Raw genomic sequence first — 13,505 nt, 5'->3', positions numbered from 1 at the left:
AAATAATAAAAGTAGTGCTATTCTAATAGACAAGAAAGATGTCATCAATTTACTAGCCATCACTGAATCAGATGCCTGTGTTCAGACTACAAACTAAGATAAAATTTAATACAAAGCTAGCAGTATGAAAAGAAAAAAAATAGTATAATCTGATGTGCAATCAAATTAACTCCAACCTGACCTGATTAAGCAAGTTGTTGCCACCAAAAAGTGGCAAGGAGATACAGAAACAGACAGAGGCTCCAAGTATAACAATTGCCTAAATAACGCAAGTAACATAAATCAATTGTCATAATAAGGAGACCAAAAAAAAAAGAAAGAAAAAACCTAGAAACCTCAGGCTGCAAACTTTTGATCTACTTGACAAACGGTTATGAGCAGGCATATTTAAAACACTGTTTTATAATGTAAATTTCTTTGTAAAATGTTAGATAGAAAGATGACTGAATATTATGATCAATATCAATGTATAAAATCAAAAGAAGAAATAGAGAGAAAAATAAATTTAAAGGAAGATTAAAGAAAGATGCAACTAACCTAAGTCATCACAAGGATATTGGATGACGAATCATGGTGTCATTGAAATAGTCATAAATTTGTAACCCAGCTCTCCCACTCATTACCTTCTTACTATAAGTATATCTCTCTGGACCTTAATTTCTTCTTCAATATAATGACAGTATTGGACTATATAATCATTAAGATCCTTTGCAATGTGAAATTCATGATCTTAATAATAAATATAAGAAGATGAAATATACCTTTAAAATTTTCATAACAAGCACGTTATTATGGAAGCACCATATTAAGACATAAAGTCCAATGTGTACTTCCAAAACATGGAGAAATAGTAATAGAAAACAAAGATAGAGGGAGCTGAACTAGACCAAGAACGAATAGAGTAGGTACCATATCCATTATATATGCATTGTAGTGGGATTGATGATGTATACTGTAGTGGTCATATATTAGTACCTCATATGGTTTGGGGAAAACTGTATACATCTTTTGGTTTTTCATAGTTTTAAATATTTCTCTTGGCTTCATACCAGTGAGTTTGATCTAGATTGAACAGAAGGAAGACAGAGGATTACATTGCCCTATGGAAATTGCAAAGACCTTATAATGAAACAAAGAATATAATACTGGTTTTAATGACTCCAAGTTATGAAATAATTTTCTCCTAAAAACTGAAGTTGAGGGTTACCCAAAGGGTAATAGAGAAGCACATGGTGGATGTGAACAAATAATTATTTTTTTAAATGGTGCAAAGACTATCAGAGAAATGTATGACTGGAAAACAACAACAGCAGTCATGGATTGGCAACATGGTGAGAGATCGGGACAGCCAATAGTCAGTATGCATGTACCATTAATATCCCAACAATGTGAAGATGAGATGAGGGAGTTGTCCAGCATTTGAAGGGAATACTCATGTAGGTGAGATCACAGATTCACTGAAGCTTTTCATTTATTTATTTAGTCCTTCATAAAGTTAAATTGTATGTTCTCACAAAGGTCAGAGACCTTAGAGCTCATCTTATCCAAATCCCTGAGGCAGCTCTTCCCTAATGTCCTTTACCAAAGGTCACCCAGTCGCTGCCTAAACACTTTCAGTGATGATCCATCTATTTTAGTAAAATTCTTACCTTCTACTTATTAGTCTTAGTCTGCTTTATAAAGTTAAACAGAAAAAAATTAGAATTTCTGGCTCATAACATGATCCTCCCAATACTTGAAGGTAGCTGTCATACCTCATGTCCCATGCGTTTTCATTTCTCTATGCTAAACATCCCTAATTCCTTCAAACATCCCTAAGACATGATTTCCAGTCTCTCAGCATCTTGCTTCACTTTATTTGTATTACACTATAGTTTGTCAATGTCCTTAAGACTTTCCAAACTGTACAAAATAATCTAAATACGGCCTCATCAGAACAGAGCATAGGAATATTCCCTCTCTTCATCTGGACATAATGGCTGTATTAAACCAGTCCAAGCAGGCATTATTTTTGAAGGGAAAAAGGGAAGGTAATTTATATTGTACTACTATCTAATTTTGAATTTGTTTTCAACTAAAACCACTAGGTTTTATGAACTACTGTCTAGACAGGACTCTTCTATTCTGTGTTTGTGCAATTGAATTTTGAACCTGAGTTCAGGATTTTATATTTATTGCTATTGATTTTAATGTGGTATATCTTGGGTGTATCTTTCCTGCCTACCAAGATTCAATTCAATCTGGCAAGTGTTTATTAGGTAACTATTTGCTATGTGCAAGAAACTGTACTAGGTCACTGGGATATAACAATAAAATGAAAAACAAATTCTTCACACATATAGGAGTCTACATTCTATGTTACTTAAATGTTTGGGGTGCACTGGGGAAGGGCACAATATGTATATGCATAGGTAAATAGTAAAGAGGTCCAAAGTAAATACAAACATCATTTTAATCCTGATTTTTGTCATCCCATGGAAGTTTTTTCTCCCATATTTCTTATTAAATGAAAACTGAAGTAGATTTTTAATTCATTTGGGTCATTGAAAAATATACAGCACAGAAAGTACCAAGGACAGAGCAATGCAACATTTCAATAGATGCCTCTCTCCAAGTTGGCATTGATTGATTAATCAACATCATTTGGGTCCAGTTGTTGAGTTTACTATGTATCAAGTTGACTATATTAGCCAGCCCACACTTCTTCATCTTGTCCAAAAGGATATCATGAGAAACTTGTCAAATACTTTACTGAAATATGAAGTAATATAGCTATAACTTTCCTCCAATTAAATAGTCAAATAACCCTTTCAAAGAAGAAAGCAAATCAATCATCTCTCATGGACTTCATATCATGTTCCCCACAGTGGTTGTTCCAAATTTTTTCCTCTTGCAAGCCTCCAACTTTACCTCTAATTTCTCTCTCAGCCAACAATTTCACTGTAGCTAAGATTTATATGATCTACAATTAATTCTCTTAATGCTCCTACTTCATCCCCTTACCCAACTTTTCCTTCCCCCTTGAATCTTAGATTACATGACTTTCTTTCTCGCCAAGACTAAAGCCCCTTGATTCCATGCCCCTACTTTCCCCTGGAAATCCAGTTTAGTCAATCACTTTCCCTATCTCTGTAAATTCTTCCACCCCACTGAGTACAGATTCACTTATGTCTCTATTTCCTAAAGAGAAAGAAGGAAATAAAGAAAGAAGGAAAGAAAGAAGGAAAGAAAGAAAGAGAGAAGGAAAGAAAGAAAGAAGGAAAGAAAGAAAGAAAGAAAGAAAGAAAGAAAGAAAGAAAGAAAGAAAGAAAGAAAGAAAGAAAGAAAGAAAGATCCTTCCCTTGACACTGTACCCCACTCAGTATTCAGTATTATCTCTTCCCTTGCCTTTAAGGCTAAAATTTTGCTGCAAATATCTGAGAGCATAATTAAAACAGGCTTTTCATTTTCTCTAGAAATATTAAGAACTTTTTTCTCTCAAAGGCCTTTCCAGACATTTGGGAAAAACCTTTTGCATATTAAAATGAACAACAACAATAGCTAGCATTTATATAAAACTTTGAGGTTTTGCAAGCACTTGATATGTTATCTCATTTGAACCTCAAGACTAATCTCGGAAGATGTTATTATATCCCACACCTTACAGATGAGGAAACTATGGTTGAGAGGTGATAAGTAACTGGTCCAGGCTGATCCAACTACCTGAGGCACAATTTGAAATGAGATTTTTCTGATTCAAAGGCCAGCCACTGGACCGCCTAGTTGCCTAGGTGAGTGACAAGTTGAGGACAGTAAAGGCCCTCCTTAAAAAATGGATTAAGCATTGTAACCAAGCCTTTAACAAAGAGTAACCCCATCGTGTTTACATCAATAACTTTCCCATTACTGAATCTCTGAAATGGTTGGACAGTCAGGTCTAGATATAGATGATATTGGCATGCATAGATATGCATAAATATAGATACATAAATAGATGTACATAAGCACATGTATACATACAGATACACATATATGTATGCATATGTTGTAAGCACTTATACACATATATATGCATATATGTGGAGGTGGAGTAGTAGACAATACAGTAGGTTTGGAGTCAGGAAGATGAGTTCAAATCCTATATCAGTTATTTAATTAATGTATGAACTTGGGTAAGTCATTAATATTTCTAGTCTCAATTTCTTCATCTGTGGAAACAGCAGTTATAGTAATGGTACCTATCCATAGTAGCAAACACCCCGGCATACACAGGAGGGCGTGCTGCACATATTCTTAGATCTTCTTTTCTAAAAGGAAAGCAACTTTTGAGGGATCAACAATCTTCTTTAATTACATTCACCAACAGAGAAAATGCAAGCAGAGAAGTAAAAACCAATAGATAGGACTTCTAACTGTCTGACCATAAGCAATACATACCTCAGAGATCAACTGTTTGACTTACATACATACTTAGTTACCAGAGAGAGAAGCGCCAACATCTGGGTTTTCAAAGCCTGGGGGCTACCCAAAGTTTCATCTGGCACATGAACCTTCTTCCAAAGAGTAAGCCCCAAAGGAAAACCTCACCTCAGAGTACATATACATTTTTTACCCTCATGACCTAGTGCCTCATTAGAATTTAACAAAAGTATCTGAGGCCTATTAACGGGTGGGGAAGATCTTTAGTTCCATGTAACATTACATTACCTCACAGGGTTTTTGATGATCAAATGAGAAAATATGTATATACTATTTTGCACACCTTAAAGTGTTAATTGTTATGTCATTATCCTTTTTTCCCTTAAGCTTGAGTTCAAAAAAGAAAGTGGCTTATAGGATGATAAAAAAAAAAAAACCTGCTTCATCTTGCATTTAAGGTCCTCCAATGGTCTGACTTCTACTGATTTTTCTAGCCTTTATTCAACTTATTCCCTTTCATGAATTCTGTAGTCCCAGTCAATCTGGATTATTATCCGACCTCTTTTCTGTGTTTTTTTTTCTCCCTGCATTCACAGAAGTTGCCCCACATGCCTAAAATGAAGTTGATCTTCAACTTAAACTCAGGGAATTCTAATTTACCTTCTAGACTCAATTCAGGTACCACCTTCCTTTCTTACAGATTCTCCTCCCCACTCCCACATCCCCAGTTGTTACTGCACTCTTCCTCCTCCATTTTACCTTATGATCATTTATGTACATATTCTATACCTCTATTTCCTCATGACCCCCACCTCAACAAAGATTTGGAGGAAAGGAACTATTTCCTTTGTCCTCTTTATGTCTCTGGTTCTAGTTTAATGCTTTGGGCATGGTAAATACAATGGATGTTTATTAAGTTAACTTTCATTGTACCTTGAGCTCAGAATAGAGGCTAGGGTGTGTCTTCTACATGATGTTAAGAGGTTGATCAGTAAAATTTAATGAGGTTACCAAAAGAGTAATTGCAGAGAGAGAAAAGGAAAGGAAAAATATTTGTAGGACACCTTATTAAGAGACCCTTAAGACAGGGATCCAGCTAAGAATTTATAAGATGGGAGAGAGAGGTAGAAAAGGCAATAAAACATGGTGTGGCTGAAGCAAATGGAGTCATTTGAAGGTCATGGAAAAATTCTTGGATGCAAAATTTTAAAACAACCACAAAAGTACTACATTGAATTCTCCTTCCAATATTTACCAGCAGTGGGATCACATGCAAACAGTTTAACCTCTGAGCCTATTTATTCGTTTGCAATATGAAAGAAGTGATACATATAAAACCTACCTTATTGGGTTGTTGTGAAGGTTTCATTTTATGTTGTATGTACAGTACTGTGCAGACATTAAAGTTCTCTATAAATGTCAGCCTTGATGGCAATTAAAGAAAGAGGGAAAATAAAATAAAAGGTCAAAGGTAACAGAAGGTCAAGGAGAGGAAGAGGGGGGAAGTGAGAGGGAACCTTACCCTCATCAGATTTGGCTTAAGGAGGGAATAACATATATACTCAAATAGGTATCTTATCCTACGAGAAAGTAAGGGGAAAGGAGATAAAGGGGGGTAGGGAATGATTGAAGAGAGGGTAGTTTGAGGGAGAGGGTAGTCAGAAGCAAACACTTTTGAATAGGGCAAGGTCAAAGGAGAAAATAGAATAAGTGAGTGGTGGGATAGGATGGAGGGAAATATAAATTAGTCTTTCACAACATGACTGCTATGGAAGTATTTTGCATAACTAAACATGTATTACCTATGTTGACTTGCTTGCCTTCTTGATGAGGGTGTGTGGGAAGGGAAGAAAGGAGACAACATGGAATTCAAAGTTATAAAAACAAATGCCTTCAACACAACCCTGTTTTGAGTTCCATTACAATAAGCTTTGAGATCTGAGGAAAATGTGTTTAACTTATCCAAACTAAAATTTTGGAAGGAAGTTAGTATTTTCATGAGAAGGTAATAATTCGTGCCTCACCTACCTTACATTATCATCATGAAAGTCAAATTAGATAAGGCACATGAAAGGAAATGTAGCTATATGGCACAATAGATAAGAGTTCAAGTCTGGCCTCAAACACTTACAAGCTGTGTGACCTTGGGCAAGCCACTTAACCCTGTTTGTCTCAATCTCCTCATCTGCAAAATGATCTGGAGAAGGAAATGGAAAATCACTCCAGTATCTTTGCTGAGAAAACCCCAAATGGGGTCATGAAGAGTTAGTCACAACTGAACAATTACAAGTGAAAGGAGTCTTACACAAATGATAATGCTTTAAGGGCTATAATGTTTGAAAAAAATGTGAGTGATGGTTTATGTGAGCTATTTTGCATCAGATCTCTAAGACTATCCCAGCTCACTTTACCTTCCCCCTCACCTCCTTTGCCCCAATCATGTATACTCTATTTAGATCCCTTTTGTGGGTTCCTAATTCTATTTACTTAGTCATTTCCTGTGTTTGGAACAAGTCATATTCCAATCCGTTGTCCACACTTCCAACTCCTTCATGTTATTTTATGCTACCTTCAGGAATAAGGCAAATAAAGCTCTCTTCAAATTCACAATTTGTGGAATAAGAAAGATGCCTTTGGGAGCTTGCACCCTCAATGTAGGAAGATTATCTCATTATTCTTAATATACTGCAGAGATGTGTTACAATAATTAGTTAAAGAAGCTATCACTTAACGAAACCCTGCTTTCTAGTCCTGTTTCTGAAACACGGTGGCAGTATGATCCTGGGGAAGTCATTTAACCATTCAGTAATCAAGGCCTATGGTTCTCAAACCATTTATACTCGGATCTCTTTATACTCTTAAATACTTTTGAGGATCCTTCAAAGAACTTTGCAGATTAGAGTTACATCTATCCATATTTATCATATTGGATTTTAAATGTCAGTGCTATTATGAAAATAGTTTGACCTGATGGGCCCCCCCAAAAAAGGTCTAAAGCATCTCTAGGGTTCTACCGATTGCCCCTCATTAAATGTGTAGCATGATGGAAAGAGTCATCATGAACAGATTTCCATGAAAATCAAAAGGATTTTAAAGAAATTTCCACTGAAAAATCATAAAGAATAATAATTGCTTTCAAAAGTGAGGAATCATTTCAATACCATGAATTGATGGCTGATAGTTTTAAGCTCTCTGAATTGATTTGGATTCCATTAGATGAAGTCATCTCACAGTTCTAATTTTATAGACACCCCAAAACCATGCAACTACCTTATCCAACGTTTGATTAATAAACTTAGAAAACTCTTCAGGGAGAAAAGATACGTCATTTGGAAATTCAAATATAACTTACAGACTGTGAATGTATATTTTTAAAGATTAGGAAATGTTTGATGCATTATTTTCTTGGAGATATTTAGACCTATGTAACAAATTATGTGATGGATACTCAGAGCTTTTTGGCCTCCAACCAGCTTGGAAGATGCAGTAATAATAATATTGTAGACTGAAATTAACTTATTAATCAAAAAGACTTGATTCAGGGAAGGGGAGGGGAGATTTAGAAGTTTGGGATGAAAAGTGCTCTATAAATGTAAGTTATAATAAAGGAATGACATTTTTATATCTAAATTCATTGTGTCAGAGCAGAGAAAGCCATCTCTACCCTGAACACACGATATAATTTCTAAAATAATGATCAAGATTGTGTTTACCTCCAGTTTCTGTCAATCCTATTTTAGAGCCAAAGAAATCACTGTGCTCCTGAGACACAGGGAACTAAAACCTGTACACAATTAATTACATCCAACAGTTTCTAAGTATGTGCTTCTCCAAGGGCCAAAACCAAGACGTGCTGAGAAGGTTCTGCCAAGAACTGACAAGGCTACTCTTCATTTGTCACCCCAAATTGCAGACAGTGACTAATAAAATAATGAGGCCAAATATAAAATATAAAAATCAGGCCAAAATGAGGCCTGAAAAGGATGGCAACTTCATTGCCATCCAAACATTGGAATGATTCAGTACCCAAATTTTAATGTCTTGCTGGTGAAAAGAGGTACTGGTGCTTTTGAATCTTTGGAAGTAAAGTGAGATGTCAATCATGCTCCTAGCACAGTTTCTTGAACATAGATGATATTTAACAAACATACATTGATTTGAATGTTGTTAGATCTAACTAAGTTAGATCACAGATATCAGGAGTGGGGTGACTTGACTGTGCTGATAACAAGAAGAATATTCATGTAAGGGAGTAGTTTTCAAACACATTGATTTCAGAACCCCTTTACTCTCTTAAAATTATTAAGGATCCCCAAAAAGCTTTTGTTCATGTGGAATATATCTACTGATATTAGAACATTTCATGATTGTTAATGAAAATATTTTTTACCTTAAAGACTTCCCTGAAAAGTCTCTGGGATCTCAGGAGTTCCAGGATTACATTTTTACAATCCACTTCTTGATCAAGAGTAAAATTACAAAGAATGCCATGCTCAACAATTGTGAATCCATGACAAGAACATTGCACCAAAGAGAAGAAAAGTTGATCATATGATATTAGTCTCTCTCTCTCTCTCTCTCTCTCTCTCTCTCTCTCTCTCTCTCTCTCTCTCTCTCTCTCTCTCCTCTCTCTCTCTCTGTATGTCTGTCTTGTGTCTCTGTCTCTGTGTGTCTCTTTCTCTTGGTCTCATGCTCTCTTTGTCTGTCTTTCTGTTAAATTGCTTTAATTTCCTTATCACTCAACCTCACAATGGACACTGACTTAGAAAAGAAGAAAGAGAAAGAAGAAAAGAAAAAAAGACTTAAGGAAAAACACTGACCTATAAACACACTGGCCATGTCTGAAAATATATGCTTTGTTCCACGTCTCTGATACAAGACCTCACTCCCAAAATGTGGTAGGCATACTTCACTCTTAGTCCTCTCACGTCATGACCAGTCACTGCTAACATAATCTTTCAAGTCAGGTACATAGGGTAATTTATCTGCAGAGTCATATTTGAGTACTCAGATTGTCTTATACACAAAACAATAATAATGACTATCTTTTGTATGTGGAACTAATGCTTCATTAACCAGCAAAGGGGATGTTCTAAACTGTACTAGTTGCACAGGAATATCGCAAAGTCACGTAAGATAAATGGATGAATGAATGCAACATTTATTTAGTATTTAATATATGCCAAGTACTATTCTAAATGTTGAACAGAAATAAAATGGAATAGAAAATCAAGATGGTCCTTGTTCTCTAGGAGCTCATTTTTTAAAAGGAAGAAACAATACACATAGGAATTTTAGCTACAAGTCAGAAGGAAAGGTCCTGTGTTCCTTGAAGTGCCAAAGCAGATGGTAAACATCTTCTTTAATATCATTTAAGTCATATCCATATCTGATGTTGAAATATTTGCAAGTATCAGGGACTTTGATAACAAGAATTGGTAAAAAGGTAGAAGTCATAGCACCTGCAGAAGTAGTTGCAAACATAGACATAATAGATGCTTTCCTGGACAGTGACTGAGAGGGCAGGGCTAGAATCAGGGCCAGTGGTCTCTAAGGCAGTTTTCAAAAGAAGAAATCCGAGTTATCAATGGGTATATTAAAAAAAAAAGTCTTCCAAATTACATTAAAGAAATTCAAATTTAAAGAACTCTAAGATACCACCTCACATCTGTCAGATTGACAAAAATGATACAAAAAGGGAAATGACTAATGTGGGAGAGAGGATGTTCAAAGAAAATGGGCACTTAAATGCATTGTTGTCAGAGCTATGAATCAGTCCAGTCATTCTGAATGGCAATTCGAAATTATACCCCCAAACTAACTAAACTTTTCAAAGTCCTACACAGAGCTATCAATAATAGGTCTATGTTCCAGACAAATCAAAGAAGGCATGGACTCATATTCCAGATACCTTTACTTTTTTTTAGTTTAATCTTAACTTTTTCTTGACCAGCCCACTAAAGAAATAGATTCACAAGGTTTACCATTCCCTTCTACTGATCTCAGAGTTTCAATGCCATTTTGTTCTAGAGTTTTAATTATAACTAATTGTGTTTTTCCCTCTTTTTCCATGGAGTATTTCTCATCCTACTTTTGATTTTGGATATCCAAGTAAAGAATTTGTTTCTCTTAGATCCTCATAGAATCATGGATCTCGAGGTGAAAGATACATAATAGGTCATCTAAGCCAGTAATATCAAACTCAAATAGAAACTACGGACTTGGAAAACACATTAACATTATCTTGGTTCTATTGGAGTTTTATTTATTTTATTAAATATATCCTAATTACATTTTAATCTGATTCAGGCTTTACTCCAGCTACTTGGCCTCATTTAACACCTCTGTTCTACTCTAACCCCTTTATTTTACCTTTGAAGAAACTGAGGTTTAGGGAAGTTAAATGAGATGTGACAAGCTTTACCAAGTCCACCATCTCTTATTTGGTGATAGGGATGAGAGGAAGGGAGGTCAGTTTCAAAGGGACAATTATTTGCATGTTTTCATGAATAGTGGCAGATGAACTCTCATATCTTTACATTCATATGGACTGCACATTTAAACTGACTTCCCACAGAAACCATCTGCTATAAAGATGAAACCTTGTTTCAGCATCATTTAGCAGTTGAGAGCAAAGGATTATGGTGGGAACCAGCCCATGTGTCAACGATAATTGTGCCATGTGTGATCTTTAGCATTCATTCTATAGCTGCTGACCTCCAGGATGTGTCAAAAGGAGGACTTGAATTTAGATCTTCCTGTCTTCAAGGTTAACACTACATGACACTACAACACTACACTACACTGCACAAGACTGACTCAGTCAAAAGAACATATACATATGCAGACAAATATATGTAATACATAGATACATGTGAGTATATCTGTGTGCATATATAGTCTAAACTCTGATAGCTTAAAACTCTGCTATTAGAAAACTATCTGTTCTATCTATTATCTATCTATCTATCTATCTATCTATCTATCTATCTATCTATCTATCCATCCAATCATCTTCAGATAATGGAACAATAATCTTTCTACAATGTTTAAAAGTCTGTTGGTAAATTGTTCAGAATTCTCTGTAAATTGGGAACTTTCCACCCATTTTGGCTGCTGACTCCCAGAAGGTTTCTCTCTTTTCATTTTCCAAATTATTCCATTAGGTGTCAGATTGTAACTAAATGGGGTTGGAATCTGTAACACTTTGATGTTCACTGTTAAATATGCTTTATCTGTTGAGTCCACATTGAACCCCTGTATTCAGCAGTCAGATTAAGCTATTTATCACTTTTTCTGTCGCATAAAGAAATGAAAGCTAAAAGATCACTTAGCTGACATTAATAAGACAGTCATTATTCCAAAATAGTAACTTATTCTTTATAATATTTCCAACATTAACTATTGCTGGATTCTAAAAATCTGACTCAAAAAAATCTTATATAAATTTTTATTCCATCTTTTTCATAATAATTTCTATGAAAGCATAAAAATTAGTTTCAAAAAACTTTCAGTTTAAAATTAATAGAGCATAAATATGAGCCATAAATATAGGAAAGAATAGGATATTATAATGATGATACATTTATTTTCAAGACTGAAAGTAGACAATTTTGATCAAACACGAAGTCTCTGAAATTATCTTTAGACTTGCAAGTTCAACCCTTGAGGGATTGTTTTCCTTCCTTAAGTCTTTGCCTATATATTGGTTAGATTACACTGTCGTCTTTGGTGTTTAAGGGCTTTGGTAATGAACCACAGTTCAAACTATAGCGCTTGTGCTACAGGCATAACCTATTTTTCATTTTGTTTTCCTTCCAAATAAAGTGATTAAAGCAGCTGAACTTAAGAAATGTTAATATGAATTAAAGAAAGGGCAAAACTTTTTGAAGAACACCCATCACTGGGTACAGTTTAACATCTTTCTCACTGATCCCTAAGTAATAATTTGAGTATAACCATCTTATATTGCTCTTGTCCTCAGACTTAATTAACATGCTATCTTTTTAAATTCACTCTGCATTTTATGTTGGAACCAGATTCCTCTCGAGTCTGTTTGTTGCCCTGGGATATCAACATAGCTTGACATTTACAAAAAACAAAAAATAAAACTTTTGGATAGCTTCCTTTCACTGTCATTGGCTTATCTCTGTCATAACCATCTCCCTCCAATCCATTCATTCAATCAGATTGAAGTAACTGCCTACAAAAGTATTTTGCTGTGTTTCTGTATAGTTTTTCTGTATTATTTCTTTAGTTACATCAACTTATCCCTGTGGGGTGTGGGGCAGGGGGTTCGTAGCAGTTTATGTAAAACATTTTACATAATATCTCCACAGTTCCATTTTCTGTAACTTTTTAAAAGATCTTTTCACCATTTTATCCTCAAGTTCATCAATTTCTACTTTAAAAATAAAGATCTTGTTTTATAATTCTTTGCATAATAATCATTCTTTAAAAATTCCTTCCTTATTCTATTTCCTGTCATTATCTCCATTATGCCATTTTATTAGAGTGTCCTTCGCTAATTTAAAAAATGTGTGCTTCTGTGGAGTCCTCTTCATCCCCAAGTCTTTCACATGGATATGTGGAATGTCAAGTTTGCTCTCTATTTTTCCTTTGCTATCTTAACATACATAAACATATTAAATTATAATACCATTCCACATTAATCATGCTTAACTCTCCTCTCTCCAGTAGCAGATCCAATGCTGACATTCCATATCTTGTTTCAGTCATACACATAATTGATTATATCCTTTTGTCAATTGTTTACAAGTTTCTATTCTTTTGGGATGTTCTTTCTGAAACATTTTGAATGTAGATTTTTCATTGATTTTGAAATTATTTTATTTCTAAGATTTTTGTTTATTTCTTGTGTTTATTTGAGGTGTTTTCATAGGAGATAGAGAACGGACCAAGCACTAGGAATTCTTGGCCAAGTCCAAACCCTAATACATGCAGCCTATCTGATCATTTCCTTATGTCCTAGACAACTTTCAAAGTTGCAGAGAAGGTGGCAACTTGCCTTGGTAAAGAGAGTTTCCTCACCTGTGAGTTCTCCATACAATAAAATCAGGGATCCAATTCCTGTGTTTATTCCTATC

Source organism: Notamacropus eugenii, chromosome 6 (assembly GCF_028372415.1).
Source record: "Notamacropus eugenii isolate mMacEug1 chromosome 6, mMacEug1.pri_v2, whole genome shotgun sequence".
Classification (NCBI taxonomy): Eukaryota; Metazoa; Chordata; class Mammalia; order Diprotodontia; family Macropodidae; genus Notamacropus; species Notamacropus eugenii.
Note: the sequence above shows the minus strand (reverse complement) of the source record.